This window comes from Pleurodeles waltl, chromosome 11, assembly GCF_031143425.1.
Source record: "Pleurodeles waltl isolate 20211129_DDA chromosome 11, aPleWal1.hap1.20221129, whole genome shotgun sequence".
Lineage (NCBI taxonomy): Eukaryota > Metazoa > Chordata > Amphibia > Caudata > Salamandridae > Pleurodeles > Pleurodeles waltl.
In genome coordinates this window covers 107,138,796-107,157,222 of record NC_090450.1, presented here as the reverse complement: position 1 = coordinate 107,157,222, position 18,427 = coordinate 107,138,796, and positions in this window count along the sequence as shown.

Here is an 18,427-nt window from a genome sequence, read left to right as displayed (position 1 = left end):
AGCAAGCCCCTACTGGTTGCCAGTGAGACAATCGCCACCAGGCTTGCCACCAAGACCTGTGGTGGCCAGGTTAATGAATGTTAGGGTAAAATAAACCATACTGCAAGCTACACACACCAAGGGCCCTCTTGCTTGCCACAATGCACTTATGTTCACATTACTGGACTGCACCTTAGGTGCCCAGCACCACAGGGCCTTGTTCCTAGGGGTGAAAAAGAAACTGTGTTCGGCTGGTCTTACCTATTCCCTGCTGTTTCCAGCCAAACTGAAGGTCATGGTAAACAACTGCAGCTTCTTTTTCACTGAGTCTGTGGATGCTTCGGACTGGTTGGAACAGCGCTGGTATGAATCATCAGAGCCCAATACACCCATATCATGAATGTGGCCGGCAGACATGCGCCATAGACTGAGGCGCTAACATCATGGGAGTGAAGATGCAGTGGTGGCCAGAGTTCCCACCCCTGCCCAGGCACATAAAGAACTGATGCATGCAGGATCAGCAGTCACTTACATGTGGATGGAGAGGTGTTCCCCATCCATACACAACCTTGAAGAGATACTACCCGAAATGGGGTCAAATACATCAGAGAACGGTGTTGCTTCTGTAACCCTTCCAACCATTAAGCCTCACACGGCCGATGCAAGGTTATATTGACCACTTATTTTCAGTTAAATTTTATGTATGGAGGTAAAAAATAGAATAAGAGCGTAAAGAGGGAAGCTAAGAAGAAACAGCTGCTGCCCCTAAACCTTTCCCAGCCCTGACCCTTTTGGCATACAGTTCCTCATGCTGCTTAACTTGCTTTGGTTCTAAAACCCATGCATTAAAAGCGGGAGCAACAGGGTGCTGGTTTGCCCACCAGTGACCCAATGAAAAAATATTTCTGCTGACTTGGCGTTAGAGAAATATTTGAGGTTGGTATCTCTAGTAGAGCCCCTAGCAACTCAGGTTTCATACAAGCTCGCAATTTCTTCCCAATTGTGCTGAACATTTTTGTCTAGAAGGTGTCTAATGCAGGACAAGAAAAGCTCATATGGGGCCTGTTGCCTAGGGAATGCCCACAACTAAAGCATGCCGCCCATGAGGATGGGTTAATTTGCTGGAGCCGATGCAGGGAATAGTAAAGAGCCCATTTGGAATAGAAGGACATCTTTTAGAAATTTGCTTCTCGATCAGCCTTATGAGCCACAAGTTTATACCGGCCCCACAAAGCCAAGTCAATCTTAAGCCTCCGTAATGTGTGAGATTGACGCCAGGGCCGTAGGGGTGGCCTGCTCCTATTAATGCAGATAGAGTACATGGTACCAGTTACCCAGTCCCGTAAGCCTGTGAAAATGGACTTTACCTTCATTTTCTTTAGCAATGCTGGATACCTCAGTATTGCTATTTACTAAATTTCAAATTTGAAAACAGGAGTATAGAAGAGCAAACAAAACCTTAGAATTTGCTGCGATCACCTGGTCCCATGATTTTATATGCCCTGGCAGGAAAGAATTGCTAAACCTACAAAGCCTGCCCTTTCCTACTTCTCAATAGTGCTTTGATGCAAAGGTAGATCAACCAATCCAGAGTCCCTTAAGAGTATCAGAGAATGTAGAAATGGAAACTGAAGCGCTTTTTAAAGACACATAAATTTACTGGCCAGAATACAGGGGCACTAAGGAGTAAGTATGGGATTTTTTAGAATTATCAAAAAGAAGGGAACTGGACGTCTAATTCATTAAGCATGCAATGTAGGTAAAAACAGTTTGCAGCTCTCTCTCTCTCTCTCTCTCTCTCTCTCTCTCTCTCTCTCTTTCTCCCCCCCCCCCACCCCCCCCCCCCCGAGATTCAACTGGTCACAGAAGGCTGCTTGACAATATTTCCATATGTGGGAAAGTGCCAAGCCTCCATCTTCAGTATTAAGCTGAATGTTTGTCACTCTAGTACGAACATTTCACCTTTGCCACAAAACATTTGAAAAAACAACAGTCATTAAGGAGAGAATGGACATTTTGATAAACTCTACACATCCTATGATAGTTAATGGCCGATTATGTCAACAGGTTAATAGTGAAGAAGCCTTATTCAATATGGGAACATAAATCAGTTTGAAAAAATCATCAACGTGAAAAGAAACAAAAATGCCCAAATATCAAATGGGACGAGAGGCCGAAAAGTGTTGTTGCATGTATATAGGTAACATTGGTCATTTATTATGAATCGAGCTTGATCTTTAGTATAGAGGTTGATCAGAAGCCAGACTAGTTTTTGAAGGAAACCAAAGTGAAGTAAAATGGCAAACAAGGCCTCCCACTAGACACAATCAAATGTCTTCTTGTCATCAAGCATGATCATTGCAGCATTGATCTTATGATGCAAAGATTAATCAATTGCCTCAACAAGAAAGTTTGTGTTTATTGTCATGGATCTTCCCAGGAGAAAACCATTTTAAATGCTGATTATTAATGCAAGTGTGCCGGGGGCAATTCTTAATGCCAGAATTTTGGGGAATAGTTTGCAATAGCAATTTAATCAACTTATAAGGGGATATGAGTCAGGGTCTGCAGGGGGCTTATCCTTTTTAAAGAAAACCTACTATGACTGCCTCAGTAAACTCTCTGGTGATTACAACCTTCCAAAATTTCATTAAACAACTTTGTTAGAAATGTTACCAGCTGCGCCTCAAAAAGTTTATAAAATTAGGCAGGAAGACTATTATTGTTGCATGCTTTGTCATTGGGCAAGAGATTGAGAGTGGCTTTAACTTCTATTGCAATTGCTTATCCAATAAGGGTAGCCATATTGGGCCTACAAAGTATTTGATTTCTCTGGGCAAGGGGTTAGTAGAAGAGGCATAAAGCTTTACATAATAGTCTAAAAAGATCTTACTTATTTGATCCCACTCTTTCACCATGTATTTTTGATTCAAGATAAAATAGTGCTTGGTTCTGTTTCTTTTTAACTGATCCAGCTAGAAAATGGCCTGCCTGCTTACTCTCCTCATACAATTGTTGGAAGAATAAATTCTGATTTGTGATCCCTTTGGAAAAAAAGAGATGCTTGAGCTTTTGAGCTGCAGCCTCTACATTTGCTTTACACTCTGTGGTGTTACAAATTGAATCTATTCTTTGAGCTTGTTCTAGAGCAGATTGCAGTGAAGAGTCTTCCTCTCATCAAGCTATATTAACTTAAGCTGTATATGAGATTGCCTCTCCGTGGATAAAGGCCTTGCAGGCTCCCTAAATAAGAAAATTGGAGGCTGTACCTTCGTTCCATTGGAGAAACCCTGCAATTGCCACCCACATGGTGGTCACCCAACTGTCTTGTGTCAAGAAAGATTTATCCAGTGACCTTCATGACCGCTTTTTAGGTCATCTGCTCAGCATAAGATCCACAAAGAAAACTGAGTGATCTGAGAAAGGATTTGAAAGTATACCCATTTGATATCTGTTCCATTTATATGATATTTAAAAAAAATCATAAAGCAAAGATATACCATTTGAAATAGCATGCATATTCTTGTCTTGTGGGATGAGCGAGCCACAAAGGAATTATCAAAGCTCGTCTCGCTTTAACTCTACCAAGCATTGAGCTGACATAGGCTTGTTCTGATGTTTGTTCTGACTGCAGCAATCTCTGGTTCCATCCAGAATTTAAAATCACTGCCTATTAGAAACAATCCATTAAGTGGAGTAAAAGCATTATAGACCTCTTCTAATGGGGCCACCTCGTCTTCTATAGGCCCATAGAAACTCATCAAATGTATGGTCTGCTTATGGACCTTTAGAGTGACTAGAAACCACCTGGCTTTGTGATCTCGCTCAACTGGTATCACTTCACTGGGGAAGTTATGTGCCAGCAAGATAGTCACCCCTCTGGCTACTGCATCGCTGATGTGAAAAATGTGTGAGAAACAAATTTAGATAACACTGGAAGCTTAGCAGAAGCTTTCAGGTGTGCCTCCTGGAGCAGAAGGACTTGGAAACCAATCACCTTGAGCCATGATAAAATAGATCTACGTTTGGTGCAATTATTGATCCCATTGGTGTTGCAGGAAACCACCCTAATAAATTTACTATTAGTTACCAAACAAATCATGTGTCGGGTAGTTGTCTTAGCCTCACTCCTGGAACACAAAAATCAGCAATTTCTATGCCTCTGGTGTCCTGGCACTGGTCCCTTCGAACAGACTGAGGATTAATCCTCCTGTTTCAGAATTCCAACAAAACCGTGGAAAGAGTTACATATCATTTGTCAGCCTGATTGTCATTTTTTGTTACACCTTTACCTCTCATCCCTCCCTCTACTGCCTCCGTCCACCCCCTAGCTCCCTCCTACTTTGGAGCCCACCCCATCTGGGACTCCCGAGGGGCTGCATTCCAGCACCTGTCCTGTGCACACCCTTCCTCTCCTTCCCCTGGTAGCCCTCCCTCCAACCCTGCCCCCATCACCTAGATGGTGCCTTGACATGGCACTGGAGACTGCTCACAGCATCTAAGGGTGTTATACAAAAATACCTACCTAGCTTAACCTCATACAGTCAGAGAAAAAAAGAGTTAAAAGAAAAAAAAGCTACAAAGGTGCCAATATATATCAGAACACAATTTAGCCTATAAAACTATAAGCCATGGCCCCAGTCTCCCAACCCGCGTCTCCTGACTGTTGAAGAGAATGCAAAAAGTCTCTTGCTTACTCCACTGATTGAAGTATGTGTGACTGCCCCTTATAAAGACTGCTGGAAAATGCACGCACCAGGATTCTGGAAGCTACTTATCATGCCCTTAAATTCTTTGCAACGTCATGCTGCAGTTATTGAGATATCAGAAAAGACCTTAAACAAAAAGTATAGTAGTCTGATAAGCTTTGTCCCTAATGGCGTTGGCCAACATACGCTCCTTCATCTGAAAGTGTCCAAAGTTGAGGAGGATTGTCGGTGGGAATTTTGCATTAGGAAATGGAACAGGGGGAACACAATGTACTTGTGTTATAGTTAGATCCAAGTTCTGAGTGGCAGCCTTGGGTTTACTTCCTTGCAAATTAGATCTACGATGAGACTGCACACCATTTGGCCTTCTTCTCTTCCTTTCGGAATCCCGGTGAAGATAAAGCAGTGGGATCAGTTTTCTGCATCATCAATTTTAATCTGAATTTCTTCTAGTTCCGGCTGCTGTTTGCTGGATAAGGAGTCCTGCTGAGGTCTGGTATCTTCCAAGTTCAGGACCCGTTGTCCAATCTGAGACATTCTAATCTCAAGCTGTTGCATAGTAGTATAGATATTACACAGCTGCTGTTCCTTTCTTTTAAGAGCTTCTTTCTGGGTGACTTTCATTGCCCTTAGCTCACCCAAAATTTGAAGAAAACATGCAATGGTTGCAGGGGCATGTGTCGCCAAATGTGCATTGTCTATGTGTGAGCTGATCATCATAGGTTGGCCGCCTCCTCCTTCTCCAGGGGAACTGCTGTGCACTGCTGCATACAGATTGGAGGTCCCTACAAGCAGGAGTGTATGTTGTTTGTGTAGGCAGTTAGATGTTGCTCTGCTTCCCTGGGATTAGGAGTTGGGAGTTCTCTTCTTAGTTTGTTGTAAGCCACGCAGCATGATTGGCACCAGACCAGAGCGCTACCCCCCATGCACTGGTGCACCTCGCAGACACACCTGCTTCTCCCCTGCCCGTCCCTCCCCCATATGATTTTGGCTATTGTATGGCTAGATTATGTGGACATGGACTGTCTAGGGAATGGGGACAGAACAAAGGAGATAAACAGTGCAAGAATACATTAAAAGAAGTGATGCCAAAATAGTATTTCTCCAGGAAACACACATACCTAAGGAAGAGAACATACATTTTCAAAAACAATGGAGGGGCCATTGTTATAGCACCACATATACCAGAGGGCCCCTTTTATGAGTTAGTCTCTCAGTGCCCTTTAGGAGTAATATGGTGTAAATAGACCCTGAAGGACATTATGTCCTTGTAGAGGGACAACTGAATAGCAAACCCATGCTACTGAGTAATATTCATGCCCCAAATGTGGTGCAAAAGCCATCTACTGCTCATCTGCTAACCATATTGACCAGATGAACAAAGATATCCTGGATTATGGGAGGGCTTTAATTGTGTACTGAACCCACAGCCTGACTGATCGCACCCTCCTCTGCTGTGCTTCACTTTTGTAGCCACTGTGATTTACCCTTAGCAGTGGCCTGCTCTTTGTTTCCTAGTGGATAGCAGGCACGTACTACACCCATACACTATGGAATACTCCTACTACTTGTTGCCACATGAAATCTATGTGTATCTCAACCGCATTCCATGTCATAATGCCACCTCAATGCATGTTAGGAGTGCAGAGTATTTAGGGAAAACCGTGTCATACCATAATTGACTTGTGTTCCAATTAACATGGAGAACAACAGTCCCTTCAGTGCCGAATTGGTGATTGCAACCTGTGCATTAGAAGATCAACTATTCCATGGTGCAAATAATACCACTCTATCAAATGGCCTAACACCCAACTGGGGCACTGTTACCACTAGGTTAGCAGAGTGGGAGGCACTGAAGGTGGTGATGCGGGATCACTACATACTATCATGGGCACATAAGCTGTCCCCAACCTTGAACTAATGCTAATTGAACCTTCGCAAGGTCCCTTTTAAAATACTGTGTAGATGGCCCTGCTGAGAGGCCAGCTTTTCTGCAGCAAGAGTGGGGCCTGCTAACTTCGCTGAATCGCTGCAGTGTCTTGACTATTAGGCATAATAGGACACGATGCACACTGAAGGCAGTTAACCAGGATAACTACTGAGATGGTTACTCAGGAGCTCCAGGGCAACCACCTCCATAACTGTGATACAGTTCACTCTGAAACAGCTTGACACTAGCCAAATTGACATACATGTAGCATTCACTGCTAATTATCATTCAATATACGATTCATCCCTACACCCCCAAAGGACCGTGAGGTCTAAATCCGAGAATTTCTGAACAAGAATACACTACCTACCGTGGAGTCGATAGGAGCGAAGAATAGAAAATCTGCGGAGCCCTCCAGGGAGCTGCTACAAGTAAAATCCCAGGACTGTGTGGGTTACTGTTAGAAATGGGGTCTTTGGTTGGCAGTCAGGTTATCCCTTGTCCAAGCAAAGACACTCACTCCAGTCAGGGTAAGTCACAAACAATCCACATTATCCTGTGCCCACCCTCTGGTAGCTTGGCCCTGAGCAGTCAGGCTTAACTTAGAAGACAATGTGTAAAGTATTTGTGCAATAAATCATACAATAACACAATATAGCACACCAAAAATACACAATACAGTGTTTAGAAAAATATATCATATTTATCTGGATAAATGCAGGTCAAAACGATTAAAGATCCAATAAGTAAATGTTGAGACATCACTGAAAAGTGATATAAAGTGTCTTAAGTCTTTTAAAAGCAAAGTCTCTTTCAAGCACAAAGTACCTGGTTTGCGTGAAAAATCTCCGCAAAGAACCGCAGAGGAGGAGAAGCGCGGAAATAAAAGGGTGTGCGTTGATTTCTCGGGCCGCACATGGTGATACGTCATTTAGTTTTCATGCAGGGATGGCTGTGCGTTGATTTCTGGCGCTCGGTCGTGGATCCTCTTCGGGTTGCGAGGTTTTCAGATGCCCTGGGGACGGTGCGTGGATTTCCTGTTCTGGCAGGACAAAGTCACAGGAGCTGCGCCGATCCAGTGGGCGTTGCGTCGAATTTTCTACCGAACGCCAGGTGCTGCGTTGATTCCTCCCTGGAAGTCAGGTTGCGTCATTCCGGCTTGACTGTGCGTCGATTCGGTGGGCCGTGCGGCGAATGTCTGGTCGCTACGCTGGATCTGCGTCGATCTTCTCATTGCGAAGTCGGGCTGTGTCGTTCCGGTTCGGCATGCAGTGAAAATTTCCCTGCGGTGCAGGCTGTGCATCGGTTCTGGCAGGCTGTGTGTCGTTATCTGGCAGGCTGTGTGTTGAATTTTGCCGCACAAGGAGTCCTTCTTGAAGAGATGAAGTCTTTTTATTCCTGAGACTTCAGGGAACAGGAGGCAAGCTCTATCCAAGCCCTTGGAGAGCACTTCTTCACCACAGCCAGAGAGCAGCAAGGCAGCAGGGCAACAGCAAGACAGCAGTTCTTCACAGAAAGCAGACAGGTGAGTCATTTGGGCAGCCAGGCTGTTATTCTTGGCAGGATGCAGGCTCTGGTTCAAGTTTCTTCTCCAGGAAGTGTCTGAGTTGGTAGGGGCAGAGGCCCTGTTTATATACCCAAATGTGCCTTTGAAGTGGGGGAAACTGCATAGAGTGGCTTAGAAGTGCACCACATCCCCTTTCAGTTCAATCCTGTCTGCCGGGGTCCCAGTAGGGGGTGTGGCAGTCCTTGGTGTGTGGGCAGGCCCTCCATCCTCCCAGCCCAGGAAGACCCATTCAAAATGCAGATGTATGCAAGTGAGGCTGCGTATCCTGTGTTTGGGGTGTGTCTGAGTGAATGCCCAAGGAGCTGTCAACTAAACCCAGCAAGACGTGGATTGTAAGGCACAGAAAGATTTAAGTGCAGAGAAATGCTCACTTTCTAAAAGTTGCATTTCTAAAATAGTAATATTAAATACAACTTCACCAGTCAGCAGATTTGTATATCACCATTCTGGCCATACTAAATATGACCTTCCTACTCCTTTCAGATCAGCAGCTACCACTCAAACAATGTATGAGGGCAGCCCCAATGTTAGCCTATGAAGGGAGCAGGCCTCACAGCAGTGTAAAAATGAGTTTAGGAGTTTTACACTATCAGGACATGTAAACTACCCAGGTACATGTCCTCCCTTTAGCCTAAACAGCACCCTGCCCTATGGGTTACCTAGGGCATATGCTAGGGGTGTCTTATTTGTAGAAAAATTGGAGTTTTATGCTTGGCAAATACTTTATAATGCCAAGTAGAATTGGTAGTGAAACTGCACACACAGGCCTTGCAATGGCAGGCCTGAGCCAAGGTTAAGGGGCTACTGAAGTGGGTGGCACAATCAGTGCTGCAGGCCCACTAGTAGCATTTAATCTACAGGCCCTGGGCACATATAGTGCACTTTACTAGGGACTTATAAGTAAATTAAATAGTCCAATTGGGTATGATCCAATGTAACCATGTTTAAAGGGAGGGAGCATATGCACTTTAGCACTGGTTAGCAGTGGTAAAGTGCGCAGAGTTTGAAAACCAGCAAGAACAGAATCTAAAAAGTGGAGGGAGGCAGGTAAAAAGTTAGGGGTGACCACCATAAGGCTGTCAGGTCTAACAGTTACCTTTTGAATTTTACAAAAAATATGAAACTCTACTGGTCCCAAAGCTGTAAGAACTATATGCCACCAATCTCACTGCAGGGCATTTCTCCCAACTCTCAGTGAGGGATTGTTAGTCTCACTTCCAAAGCCAGGGAGGGACCCCTTGGCGCTGATGTCCTACAGGCCCATATGGGTTAGGTAAATACTATAAAATACTGAGCAAAATCATAGCAGTGAGGCTCCTCAAACATCACCCACACCTGATCCATCGAGATCAAAATTGATTCATACCAGGTCTGTCCACAGTGCTCAATATTTGCAGGCTCTGCTGAGTTTCGGAAAGTGTGTCTAACCAGAGGCCCTACATAGCGTTGTAGTACTGGACTTGGAAAAGACATTCAATAGTGGACTGGGAGTACATGTTTTTGACACTTAGCATAATGGGCATTTGCGGTAGACTACAGTGGCTCATAAGGCTCCTTTATTTGGAGCCCACAGCATGGTGCCTCAGCCCCTTTTGAGATGAGTAGAGGCACACACAGGGCTGCCCCCTCTCTCCACTGTTATTTTCCCTGGCAAATGAGCTATTGGCGCAGAGGCTCAGACAGGCATGTCAGACCCAGGGCATACCACTGGTAGGATCGATACAGGTGGTCTCACTATATGTAGATGACATATTGATTTATATGACCGATATAAGGGCTGGCATCGCTGAAATAACAAGTGTCCTGGCAGAGTTTTAAGCTGCCTCAGGTTAAGAATTGAACTGGTGGAAAACGTGTTTGCTCCCGGTTATTCCGAAGTGCTCTCCACAGTAACTCATGGTGGACACACATTCCCTCCACAGGCAACTGAGTACTTTCTGCTATTTGGGCATTATTATCTCTCATGTGCACCGAGACCTTATCAACGGTAACTCACGCAAGCCGTCATCTCCCTCCGTCCGCAGATCAAGTTCTGGTGCCCACTTCTGCTGTTGTTACAGGTTAGAGTGTCCCATTCACAAATGGTGATTCTCATTCATCTCCTTTATCATTTCCATAATCTCCCAGTAAACGTTCCTCGCAGCACCTTTCATTCACTACATGGGATGCTCGGGCCTTCCTTTGGAGCAGCGTAGATGCGGGATAGCTCTTTCCATGATGCAGCTTCCATTGAAGAGAGGTAGGCTGGGCCAGAACATTTTGAACATTATTACTTAGTGGCACAGCTGCAGTGGCCCACACCCTGTGGGCAGGACAGAATGTAAAAGAGTTGAGATGGCCTCGGCCCCATGCACAAGGGATGGTGAGAAAGGCTTTCTTCCTGTAGGGGGTGGTCCCTCAACTGGCCGTTGGATTGGTGCATGTGGCCCACAGCAGTTTTAAGAGATGTTTGTGTCCCAAACAAAGTATGCCTCAGCATGGTCCTGGGATCCACTTAAGTTCTATCTGACCATTTAAAATGCTGCTTGGGAAGAGAGTATGACACTGTGGGAGTCAGCTGGGGTGGGAACCCCAGGAGATTTGTTCCAGGATGGAGTCCTTGTCCCCTTTTGCCAGCTGAAGGATGATAGGGGCCTCCCCAAAGGGCCCTTCCTGTACTATGGACGGTTGATTGTTAAATAGAACATTATGGCCTATCAGAGACTCAGAACCTGACCTGCACTCACTTATACAAACAATACACACAATGGGTAAAGGCCGTCGACTGATAAACTGGCTGGCAGAGGCTCTTTCACAGCTTCTACTGGATCCCTTGAAACACCTTAGAAGGGCCTGGGAGGGAGCCTTGAGCCGGGAAATGATGCAGAAGGAATGGGATATGGCTCTCTTACACCCACAGAAGGTCTCCTGTAATTCCTGATTCCAGTTTATACAATACAACATACTGCACAGGTCTTACATCACTCCGGTGGGGCTCAACAAGATCTTTCCCAGATCCTTATCAACTTGCCTATAGGGTATGGACTCCGAGGCGGATGTGAAACACAAGTTCTGGAGTTGCTAGCTGGTTAGTGAATAGTGGTTGGTGGTCACGGACACACTTGCCAGAATAACGGGCTGTACCTACCTTTATAGTATGGACTGCAGCGTGGTAGGGCTATATAAGCTTAGTAATGCTGGGGGAGCTACAAACCACTTTATTTATTTGGCATTGCTGATGGTCTGTACAATGTTCGCCACGCATTAGAAGGCTAGTGTTTTGCCCGGGATAGGACTTTGGAGCACAGCAATGGTTATGTGGGGTAGGACTGATGCTGTGGCGTTGCAACGGGAGGAGGAATGTGAATTGTGTAAGAGGCCCATTTCAACAGACTGGGAAGGTTTATTAGACAGCCTACAGGCACCTCAGGATAGACCTGACATGTAGGAATAAGAGCAGACATGTAGTTATTGAGTTTTCACAAAGGTCTGAAGGCACAGCCGATACCCTCATAAATCTTGGCCTCCTCATTTTCTCCCAGCCATCAGGAGGTGAGAAGTAGGGGGCAGAGTGAGGGCAATGATCATATTCTAAAGTATAAAAAAAAAGCGGGGCCTGCCATGCCAGGGTAAGTGCCACGAGGGACTTGGGGGGTGGAGGCTTGGAAGGAATGTCCTATTGCCTTGCAATGTTCTCTCCATGACTTGGCTTATTGTTTGATTTGCTCATATGTTACTGAACGTGTATCTTCTGATTATCTCAACCATGTGTAACAAAGTTATGAGGGCTTTGGTGGGAATACTGCTTGCATTGATGTGTTTCACATGAGTGATGTGCTGGCAAGTGCTTGCCTGCATAATGTATTGTTGATAATAAAACTCTAGTAAAGATCGTTGAAAAAAGTGTTGGTAAATATATATTGTAGGTAAGTGCCCCTTTATGTATGGTCACCCCCCACGTTTTCCCCCAAAGCTGATGTGTATAACTCTGTTAGTGCACTGGTAGCCTTCTAACCAGGCCCCAGTACCCTAAATTGATTTGTCAAGTAGATAATTCCCTGATTCGCATAGACTTTACTCCATTGTGAGCCCCTAGTAAATGGTGCCCAGGGTACCCAGAGCATAGGTGATACAGGGGTCCCTGTGGCTGAAACACAGGTTTTTGCCACCCTAGGTGACCCACACAAGTTGCTGATGGCAGGACTGCTATTGCAGACTGCCAGAGCAGTGCAAACTGCTTGAGTTCGAATGTGCCCTCACCATGAGGGGCACAGTCCCATGCAGTGCCTTACATATATGTCAAACACCCCTAAGGAAGACCTTAACAGCTCAGGAGGGAGAGTGCATTATATTTGAGGTGCAGGCGTAAGCAAGAGTTTTTTATCGCTCTATAGAGTCCTTTCCATTAAGTGCAGGCGATTCCATAGGAAAACGTGTGATTTAAGCCTGGACAGACCGAGGCTCCTAGCTCCATTAAGGTACAGCCTAGTTCTGCCGAGTTTGGTGTAAAAAATCTTGCTTTCTCTGCCCCAACATGAATCTGGTGTCGCGGGACGGCTGGCATGCACCCACATGGCACACTAGAGGTTGCTCTTTTTGTTTTTTTGCTGCATTGAAAGGATACCACGATGAAGTGAGGTTGGGTCGATTTGTACCATAAGGACCACATGGTGGTCATGACAGGTCCATATTGACAGAGTTATGGACCTGTGCTGTATGAAATCAAGAACTTAGGACTGGTATTTGCATTATGGTTATTTGGACTGGAGATTCTTGAAGCTTTACATGAAACACGACAGCACTGAAGAGGTCCTGGGAAAGGGCTGAAACACATTGGCCATGGGGTGAATGAATGTAATTTGAAGTTACTCAAAGAAGAAATAAATGGAAGAATAAATTGAATGAAGGATATATTTTTAACATAGAAAAGAACTGGATTGAAGATTGGTTATTTCTCACATGGTTGGCTTTGAAACCGTTCACTATAAAATAATTTTTTTTTGTTCTACAGACTTTAAGGACAATATTACAGTGGTGCTGGAACTAATTGCTTTTCGAGGTTGTCCACCTTTCTGCCACACTTCTTTGTGCTCTGGCCGGTCAGCCCGCACTTTTTTCTGTGCTTGCTGCCACCAAGACAGGTTTCTGGCCTCCTGCCAGGCAGCATTGGTACTCCCAGGAGTCAGAGGCAAAGGCTGAGACAGAAAGGCGTTCACACCTCCCACCCTCCAACCAGGCTACTGAATAGACCCATCTGGGCAGTGATCTTCAAAGGCTTCGCCACACCTGATAGCCATCTCTGCTGTCCCCCAGTGGAGGAAGCAGCCCCGTGCTTCAGGCACATTTGCTCATGGTCAGGAGGGAAATTAGGAATGCAGGACAGTGCACAGCCCCAGCAGGCTGACCACACCTCTAGGCTGAGCAGCTCGGTCTGTGCGATAAATTTTGATCACTACCATCTTAGAAGTGGCAGAACAGAGGGTTCTTGGTTGCTAAAGATGACCTACCCTGCCGGATGTGGTCACATCAGGGGGGATTCGCTGTAGGAGCTAGCTGCCCATTGGCCATTAATCTCCACATCCCTACCTCCCCTAAATCCAGGCTTTAAGCAACAACCATGACACCAGACCCTCAGTTCTGATTGACCAACTTTAAAGACAAGGTCCAGGAGGAGCTCTGCATTACTGACAACCAGACTTTGCCCGCTGCAGCAAGACAAAAGAGGGATACTCTGTTCCTGAGGTAACAGACTTGAAACTGAGTCAACGACCCTTGGCCTTGGCTAAAACCTCACACTCCCAACCAGAGGGACCCTTATGGAATCCAGAAGCACCCACAGACTCCACTGAACTAGTGGCACTAGTCCCCTGCAAACTGGAGGTAAAAATGCCTGCATGATCCAAAGTTTCACCAGCTTTGGGCCTGCCGTGGGAGCGATGGAAGCCAGGTGATCCACTGTCTTCTGGGAGTTGTGCCATGGACAGCCAGGACAACTGTGCACCCAGGTGCCACAGACCAGGTAGATCTTAAGTGAGTGTTGTGGCCTAGTCCCAGGACTTGCACAACCTTAACCCTGTAAGGGTTCCCCGAAACTGGACCCCTCAAGTGGTCTTTTGTCAACAGTGGCTCCCTACCAATGACTTCAATGCGAGACCTGTTCAGCACCACGGACAGCCGAAACAACTCTACACCCAGACACCACAGGCCAGGTAAAATTGCACTGACTGTCACAATCTGATCCTAGGGACAGCACAACCTTAACACCAGAACGGTTACACACAACTCGCTTTTTAAGTACTGTTTAGCAACCAGTGATCTTTCTCCATAGACTTCAATTAAAAATTTTAATGCCAGATCTGCTGAGATTTGACTTTGCTTTTAAAATCTATAACTCTGTTTATATGGATTCAAATCAGTTAGTTTTGGTATCTAAATCAAGATAATATGAGCTCTATCTTTATAAATTGGTATTGGATTTTTTTCGAATCATGTCAATTACTTATCGTTCAAGTTGGTGCTCTAAAATGCTAAACACATGTTCATCTAAGTAAAGCCTGACTGCTCTTTGTCACACTACCAGGACTGAGCTGATGATTTACTAGTGTGAACCCAAGGAAATACTTCACTTTCCTACATATTAGATTAATGTTCTCCTTAATTGTAAATCAAGGTAAAATCATGTTTCCCTTAATAATAAATAAAAGTGAGTTGGGTTTGCGATTACAGGTGAAAAATAAATGCCATTCACCCTTTTCACCGATTCTTGTCTCTTCAGTCTCCAGTTGTGGTGCAAGGGAGAAGGGCAGCAGGTTTTAAAGATGCCTGTATCAGTCATGCTTGATTGCTTCCAGCTTCCCCTATGGTTTGTTCCTCCCTGATGTACCTAGGCATTCTCATATGGTTGATTCGGCCAGGCTGGATGTAACACACATATTGGCTATTGCTCTACAGATTAATTTAACACCAATATGGTTCAATAATGAAAACTGTAGGCTCAATCTGAGCAGATGTACAATTATTCATATGCTTGCTGAGTTACATTGACCTGATGCTTGAAATATCTGTCAAACATAGCTGGACTGGACTACAGTCGTGGGTGATTGGTCGTGGTCATATTTTGAAACTGTTGATTGTGCCATTAGGGTGACAAAAACCTTATGGTCTCTGTGATGAGGATTTAGGGCCATATGTACGAAAGCTTTTTCCCATAGACACAGAATTGGTAAAATCCTTTCATACATCTGGCCCTTATTCCTTAAAATTGGCTGCCTATTGATGGACTATGCCCTGCATCCACCATGCCTACAAGTGGCCGGAACCTAAACATGCTGGAAAGCATGAGTGCTTGGACTTTCAACATGAGTGGTTTGTGCAAGGAAGTGAATGACACGAGTTGCATAACTACTTTGGCTCTCCGTAGGACTATGTGGAACCAGTCAGCGCCCCTAACGGAGTAGATGCTGGAGATGGGAGCATGAAGGTAGGAGGTCCCATAATACCCTGATAAAACAAGCATATAAAGGATGAAACAAATTTAGAATAAAGATGTCTTTAATCAGATGGGAAAGACACCCCACCACTCCGAACATGAACCAAAGGGAGAGCCAGAGCGAAAACTAAAAAGCCCTTATCTTGAATGAACTTATACATGACAGTCAGCAGGCATATTTATCTTCAAAATGACAGCGTTAAAATGAAGCCACCATTTTCAGGAGGAACTTGTCATGGATGTCAAACAGATGTAAACAGAAATAGCCTATTACTAGGCTACATACCCTAGGTAATGTATACACCAAGTTTTGTTGGAGTGTGGTCAGTATTAAGAAATTAATGAATAATATTTATACTGCCCACAACACTTCCCGGCTTCCTCCTTTATTTTCCACACCTGCTGATCATCAACAGGGCGTTGTACTGATTTCATAAGGAATTTAGGGCCACATGTAGCAAATTTCAGATTTGTGACCCGCAAATTGCGAGTCAGAGCGACTCGCAATTTGCGAGTCGCAAATCCGAATGTAGGTGTCCCTGACACCACCTGCAATTCGCAAGGGAGTCGCAAATGCCCACCTCATGAATAATCATGAGGTGGACTGCAATTTGTGCTGCGGACAGCAGACCACCATGTCTGTGGCTGCTTTTCAATAAAGCAGTTTTTTTTGTTTGTAATGCAGCCCGTTTTCCTTAAAGGAAAATGAGATGCATTACAAAAACAAAAAATGAAACGTTTTTGTTTCATTTTTTCAGAGCTGCCTGCTCTGAAAAAATGTTTACTGTGACATTCAGAGCGGGGATGGGGTCCCATCGGGGCCCCTTCCCTTTTGCGAATGGGTTACCACCCATTTGAAATGGGTGCAAAATGCGATTGGTTTGCGACTTGTTCGCGGTCACAAAACAATCCTACATTACACTGCAAGTCGCAATTAGGACGGGAACACCCCTTCCTAACTGCGAGTCACAAACCCGTTTTGCGATTCAGTAAACAGGTTACCGAATCGCAAAACGGGGTTTGTGCATCACGATGTGCTTTTTACACGTCGCAGACGTGCAAAAAGCTACCTACATGTTAGGTTTATATTTCTGCCAACAATAAACTATTCGCAGAAATGTAAAAAATGTTGCATTTGTAAATGTGAATATTTTCGGAAGGTTATAAAAGAGATAGTCATTTGCATATTGCCTGCGCTCTGGACCTCGTTAAGCAAACCACTTCCTATAACATCTCTTTTCAAAACAAGTCACTTGATTAATTTTCATCATCAACGGCTGAAAAAAAAACATTCTCTTCTCCCTCTCTCTCGCTTGGGAAATGCAAACCACGGAAAACATGTTAAATTCTGAATCACTGTTTAATAAAGCAAGCTTCTGGGACTGAAAGGTATTCCACACTTCCAGTTACCGGCTGAATGCAATATAACCTGCGTCATTGTGTCAAATCACTGGTGCAAGCGGCAAAGTGCCAGAGCGCGCGATACGATTCATTTATTCAGGGGCTGAGGAATCAGCGACTCATTCAAGCGTGGCTTTAAGAGCCTGGGACAGCTCGCGAGTAACTGGGGCAACCTTTCAGTGTTTATTTAGGAAAACATTACTCTCTTCACGATTAATCAATAGTAAGGCACATGCTAGAGTATGGGATATGTTCTTTGAAGCGCTCTCGTCTAATGACACCTGCACTATTATGTATGAAAGTGCGTTACGCAGTGCAACATAAAAAGCCATTAGAACGTGAGTAATTAGACGTGAAGACTTGCATTGAAAGGTTATTCTTTCTAAGGCATGAGCAATATTTCTGATGGGATGCGTGCAGAAAGCTAACATTAATCAAATGTTTCTTTGAGTTTGTGGGAAAAGGCAAATGTGGATGCTGTGTGTACAATTATGAAAACGTTTGTCGTGGATACAAATTCCAATGAAATATTCAATAGCATTCACTTAGAAAAGATATGCTGTAAGGGCCCTCTCTCATCAAACTGGTAGTAGTGGCACTTTTCAATATCATTTAACAGCCCAGTTAGTCTGATCAGGTTGGCGTGATGAGCTTGTTTGGAAAGGCCAAGACAAATTAATCACTGGCCAGTTCGCATTGCTGCGCTTTGTTTGAACAGCGTTTGCAGTGCAAACAACTATTTGCACTACACAAGTTGCATCTGTCTGGGGTAGGAGACCAGCAGCTTGTACACTCTGGCTAACAGATACACCGGTTAGATAGTTGGAACTTGCAGCTGTGCCCGGAAGTCAGTCCATTAGGGCCAAGAATAGGTGCCTTACCTAATTTTGCCACTGTTCCATCTCCTGCCTCATCAATTGCAGATGCTTTTAGTACAAGTCCTAGGCCTTATTACACAATGTAGCAAATAAAGTTATTGTTCAGTGTTGTGTAAAACGGAGAGAGCCGAACAGCGTCATGTCTACTGAGATGTGGCGCCGTCCTGCTGTCACACTTTAAGCTGCCATGCACCAATGTAGACACTCTTGTACCATACTGCAGGAGTATGTACATTACGGAAGGTTTTGTTTTTGTGTAGGAAGTGGTCTTTTCCAGTAAAAGAGCTGCGCTTTAAGGCATTTGCCTCATGGCGTGTGTGCTTTAGAAAGCTTGACAAATGCAAAGAGGAAAAATAAGGAGAAATAAAAACATTGCGGGGAGATGTAGGATTTTGGTGAAAATTACTGTCTAAGAGTGTATGTAGATAGGGATTTGCAGTAAAACCAATAAGTGTGTGCGCAGGAGTACCCATGTATCACCCATGGAACGCCCTC